The sequence below is a fragment of the Mytilus californianus genome, unplaced genomic scaffold, assembly GCF_021869535.1.
Source record: "Mytilus californianus isolate M0D057914Y unplaced genomic scaffold, xbMytCali1.0.p SCAF_2, whole genome shotgun sequence".
In the NCBI taxonomy this organism is placed as follows: domain Eukaryota; kingdom Metazoa; phylum Mollusca; class Bivalvia; order Mytilida; family Mytilidae; genus Mytilus; species Mytilus californianus.
In genome coordinates, this window is record NW_026262668.1 from 118,867,033 (window position 1) to 118,873,658 (window position 6,626).

The following is a 6,626-nucleotide window of genomic DNA, read 5'->3' on the forward strand; positions in this document are numbered from 1 at the left end:
TATAACTTATAGTATCTTTAACTTTAGGCTTAAAACTTGGAGATATGGAAATATGCCACTGGAATAGAGTTGCATTAATTGTTTAAAATTGTTAAAGATGAAAACCATGTTATTTTACATTGTCTTGTATATGGTTTGCTGAAACTTTTAGCATTGATAATAAGTTTATGAATTCGACAGACTGTCAGAAATTTGTATTGTTATTTGCGAATCAAGATATGTTTAGATTAAGTGACAAAACCTGTGATTTTATTTTGAAAAGACGAAGGTTGACAGTTTTCAATAAAATAAAAACAAATCTTTGAAGGACTGAAAGTAAATGTTATTATAGAGAACGCATTTTTTTCAGTGAACATTCTAACAATGCAATATTTATTTACAGGTATGATTTAAGTTACACACATTTAACATATAATATTTATTTACAGGTATGATTTAAGTTACACACATTTAACATATAATGTTTATTTGCAGGTATGATTTAAGCTACATACATTTAACATATGATATTAATTCTAAAAGTTTGCTCTCAAAACAACAATTAATCAGGCTTGTTACCGGAGTAGATAAATCATTGTGTTTACCAGCTGTTTCAGAACTAAAACATAAATTTATTTTATTTAAATAATTGCAATTAGAAAAAAAATGTAATACATTCAAAGTTATATATAACAGACCAAACACACTTGATGTATAAAGTTATATAGAACAGACCAAACACACTTGATGTATAATGTTATATATAACAGACCAAACATACTTGATGTATAAAGTTATATATAAAAGACCAAACGCACTTGATGTATAAAGTTATATATAACAGACCAAACACACTTGATGTATAAAGTTATATATAAAAGACCAAACACACTTGATGTATAAAGTTATGTTATATAGATCAATGGATAAGCGTGGATTCTTGAAAAAGAAACCATGAGCCCGGAGGGCGAATGGTTTGTTTTTCATGAATCTACGCTTATCCATTGTATCTATAACTTAAACTATTGTGTTAATTTCTTTTCAAAATTAAAGCCTTTTCTTAATTAGAAGGTATTATAAGTGAGTTTAAATAACCATGTTATCGTGTCCAACGATGCATTGATAAATCTCAGATCACAATTAGTTGGTTAACAAAATACAAATATAACACTTCTACCTTTAAAGAATTTATATTACCAGGCATATGAATATTATCTGTTTATACAAATGATAAGACATATTCGAAATTATTTCTAATAAAATTGAAAATGGAAATGGGGAACGTGTCAAAGAGACAACAACCCGACCCAAAATTATATATAAAGTATATATAATACGTATGTTATCGAAATTTTTCTAGCACTCTAGGCACATCACGATTTTCTCGCATAGGAATTTGCGAACAAACCTTTGTAAAATTATGTAGTAAAACAGATGAAATCATACTATATTTATAAAACAAAAATTGACAAATAGAAAGTAATCATTTTTGTTTCAAACATGTGAAATAGCCGTTAATAAAAAAAAACCCGGTAAAACTCGCTATTATTACAAAAATATCCACTATAACATGCAAATTTAGAAAAAAAACAGTATAACTTAAGAATTGGAACAACAGAGAGAACACAGGGATTCGAACCTAAACAAATCCCTATCTTTAACTCATTGATTTTAACCATGCTAACCTCGCGGCTACCAACTCATACTATACGACTGCCTATTTTGTCTATATAAAGGTACAAGCCCTGTGTGTCCGATGAACCGATGTATATCAGATGTTCATTTAAATATATAAAATAGACATCTATAGTGTAACCCATTGGTAGCCGAGAGGTTTCGTCGATGTGTTGATGTCAGTCACACATAACAGATTTCAAGGAAGGGTTCGATTCCCAGTGAAGGCATATAAAAATTACAAAAATTAAAGGTAAGTTTTTAAATTAATTCCATTAGTGAACAGAAATCAGTAAATTAGCTAATTCAAATTTAATGAAATTAGGCACACAAAGGAAACAACTGAATATAATTTGGTGATTCAATTTCAGCGGCAGATTTAGGAAGCGTTGATTCTAGAAAAAGAATCCACGGTAAATGAATAGGCTGACGTTACCACAATGGTTTAAATAGAACAGACCAAACACACTTGATGTATAAAGTTATATAATAACAGACCAAACACACTTGATGTATAAAGTTATATAGAACAGACCAAACACACTTGATGTATAAAGTTATATAATAACAGACCAAACACACTTGATGTATAAAGTTATATAGAACAGACCAAACACACTTGATGTATAAAGTTATATAGAACAGACCAAACACACTTGATGTATAAAGTTATATAATAACAGACCAAACACACTTGATGTATAAAGTTATATAGAACAGACCAAACACACTTGATGTATAAAGTTATATAGAACAGACCAAACACACTTGATGTATAAAGTTATATAATAACAGACCAAACACACTTGATGTATAAAATTATATAGAACAGACCAAACACACTTGATGTATAAAGTTATATAGAACAGACCAAACACACTTGATGTATGAAGTTATATAGAACAGATCAAACACACTTGATGTATAAAGTTATATAGAACAGACCAAACACACTTGATGTATAAAGTTATATAATAACAGACCAAACACACTTGATGTATAAAGTTATATAGAACAGACCAAACACACTTGATGTATAAAGTTATATAATAACAGACCAAACACACTTGATGTATAAAGTTATATATAACAGACCAAACACACTTGATGTATAATGTTATATATAACAGACCATCACACTTGATGTATAAAGTTATATAGAACAGACCAAACACACTTGATGTATAAAGTTATATAATAACAGACCAAACACACTTGATGTATAAAGTTATATATAACAGACCAAACACACTTGATGTATAAAGTTATATATAACAGACCAAACACACTTGATGTATAAAGTTATATAGAACAGACCAAACACACTTGATGTATAATAAAGTTATATAATATCAGACCAAACACACTTGATGTATAAAGTTATATAATAACAGACCAAACACACTTGATGTATAAAGTTATATATAACAGACCAAACACACTTGATGTATAAAGTTATATAGAACAGACCAAACACACTTGATGTATAAAGTTATATAGAACAGACCAAACACACTTGATGTATAAAGTTATATAGAACAGACCAAACACACTTGATGTATAAAGTTATATAATAACAGACCAAACACACTTGATGTGTAAAGTTATATATAACAGACCAAACACACTTGATGTATAAAGTTATATAGAACAGACCAAACACACTTGATGTATAAAATCCTTGATAAGTGATTTTTAGAAAAGCTGAACAAATTCATACGAAAATTGTGATATAAAAAGTTTTTTTTTATCAACTCTATCGATTAGCTATTATTTATTTTTTTTTTGTATCTCGTATAGATTTTCTAGATTAAAAATGTGAGGTTAAGGTTTTAAATTGGAGCATATGAAAGATAAACCAAACGGTTGCCGTTGTTCTATAATACGTCGCAATGCTTTTCTTTTCTTTTCTTTTGTTTTTTTTTTGGGAGGGGAGGGGATTTGTATCTTTTGTGAGAGCACTTGCAACTGCAGCTCATATCAATATAATTATTCTCCCAATTAGAAGACAGATCTACTGTTTTTATTAGCATTTCCGTTAATATTCCTCTATTGTGAACCGTGAGATGGTTGGAATCGAAAAAGAATGATGACAGAATTCTATCTGCAGATTTGTAATGTTGAACGTTCACAGGAATGATGACAGAATTCTATCAGCAGATTTGTAATGTTGAACGTTCACAGGAATGGTGACAGAATTCTATCAGCAGATTTACAATGTAAAACGTTCACAGGAATGGTGAAAGAATTCTATCAGCAGATTTGTAATGTTGAACGTTCACAGGAATGATGATAGAATTTTATCTGCAGATTTGCAATGTTGAACGTTCAAAAGAATAGTGACAGAATTCTATCTGCAGATTTGTAATGTTGACCGTTCAACAAAATGATGACAGAATTCTATCTGCAGATTTGCAATGTGGAACGTTCACAGGAATGGTGAAAGAATTTTATCAGCAGATTTGTAATGTTGAACGTTCACAGGAATGGTGACAGAATTCTATCAGCAGATTTGTAATGTTGAACGTTCAAAAGAATGGTGACAGAATTCTATCTACAGATTTGTAATGTGGAACGTTCACAGGTATGGTGACAGAATTATATCAGCAGATTTGTAATGTTAAACGTTCACAGGAATGGTGACAGGATTCTATCAGCAGATTTGTAATGCTGAACGTTCACAGGAATGATGACGGAATTTTATCAGCAGATTTGCAATGTGGAACGTTCACAGGAATGGTGACAGAATTCTCCCAGCAGATTTGTAATGTTGAACGTTCACAGGAATGATGACAGAATTTTATCTGCAGATTTGCAATGTTGAACGTTCAAAAGAATAGTGACAGAATTCTATCTGCAGATTTGTAATTTGGAACGTTCACAGGAATGGTGACAGAATTCTATCTGCAGATTTGTAATGTTGAACGTTCACATGAATGGTGACAGAATTCTATCTGCAGATTTGTAATGTTGAACGTTCACAGGAATGATGACAGAATTATATCTGCAGATTTGCAATGTTGAACGTTCACAGGAATGAGGTCGTTAGACAACTACAAAAGACCAGTAAGAACATTCTTTTTTGATTTTTTTTCATTTCCATTTTGATATTTATTACTTCCAAGTTGACATTTCTCGGTTCTATTTCTCAATTTGAAAGTCAGAAATGTCAAGTTTGAACTGAGAAATGTCAAGTGAAACTGAGAAATGTCGACTTGAAACTAAAAATTGTCAACTTGGAACTGGGAAATGTCGACTTGAAACTAAAAATTGTCAAGTTAGAACTGAGAATTGTTAAGTTTGAAGTGAGAAATGTCAAATTGAAAATGGATATTTTAACAACAGCATACCCCTACCAGTCTTTCGTAAATAACTGATGTAATATTACATTTACTACACTGTATGACATGCTTTTCTTAAAACGCTATAATGAATTAGGTCACAGCACATCATTAACTCTACCAAATTTGTATTTCCAACTCTTTTTTGTTTGTTTGTCATCCTTGACCATGCACGATCTGTTATAATATCAATTAAGGTCTTATGTTTGTTTAGTCAATCTTAACGCATTGATGGCAAAGAAAGCAGAAAAAAATATCCATTGTCTTTCAGAAATCAGTTTGATTTCATTTTGAAATTGTTTGTTTACAAATCAATACTAGTAGTAAAATTATCACTAGAATGAACTAAAAATGAAAGCGATTACAAATGGGGCTTAATAACAAAATAAGAAAATAAATTCAGAAATACTTGTTTGGCGGCCAAAAACAGACGAAATGTGTACATGTCGTATGTTCAATAGAGTCAACGGAAGTCTTTTTGTAGTAGATTTTGTGGAAAACTTTTGTCTAAACAACAAGCATAGTCATGAAATAATCACTGAATAAAAAAGGGAAATTAGATATCAAGAAAAGACGCACAACACCCTGACAAACAAGACAAACAGACAAACAATTGTCTACAAATCCTACACAGAAATCAATTGAACAACATTGATACGCAGGTTCTCCAGGATACTCTGCTGTATCCCCTCCGGATCCACTAGTGATACCAGGGAAACGCAGGTGTTCCAGGATACTCTGCAGTTTCCGCTCCACTATGGATACCAGGGATACGCAGGTGCTCCAGAATAATCTGCATTTCCCCTCCACTAGTGATACCAAGGATACGCAGGTGCTCCAGGATACTCTGCAGTTTCCCCCCCTTTAGTGATACCAGGGATACTCAGGCGCTCCAGGATACTCTGCAGTTTCCACTCCACTAGTGATACCAGGGATACGCAGGTGTTCCAGGATACTCTGCAGTTTCCCCTCCACTAGTGATAACAGGGATACGCAGATGCTCCAAGATACTCTGCAGTTTCCGCTCCACTAGTGATACCAGGGATTGCTCCAGGATACTCTGCAGTTTCCCCTCCACTAGTAATACCAGGGATACGCAGGTGCTCCAGGATACTCTGCAGTTTCCCCTCCACTAGTGATACCAGGGATACGCAGATGCTCCAGGATACTCTGCAGTTTCCCCTCCACTAGTGATACCAGGGATACGCAGGTGCTAAAGGATACTCTGCAGTTTCCACTCCACTAGTGATACCAGGGATACGCAGGTGTTCCAGGATACTCTGCAGTTTCCCCTCCACTAGTGATACCAGGGATACGCTGGTGCTCCAAGATACTCTGCAGTTTCCGCTCCATTAGTGATACCAGGGATTGCTCCAGGATACTCTGCAGTTTCCCCTCCACTAGTGATACCAAGGATACGCAGGTGCTCCAGGATACTCTGCATTTTCCCCTCCACTAGTGATACCAGGGATACGCAGATGCTCCAGGATACTCTGCAGTTTCCCCTCCACTAGTGATACCAGGGATACGCAGGTGCTACAGGATACTCTGCATTTTCCACCCCACTAGTGATACCAGGGATACGCAGGTGCTACATGATACTCTGCAGTTTCTCCTCCACTATTGATACCA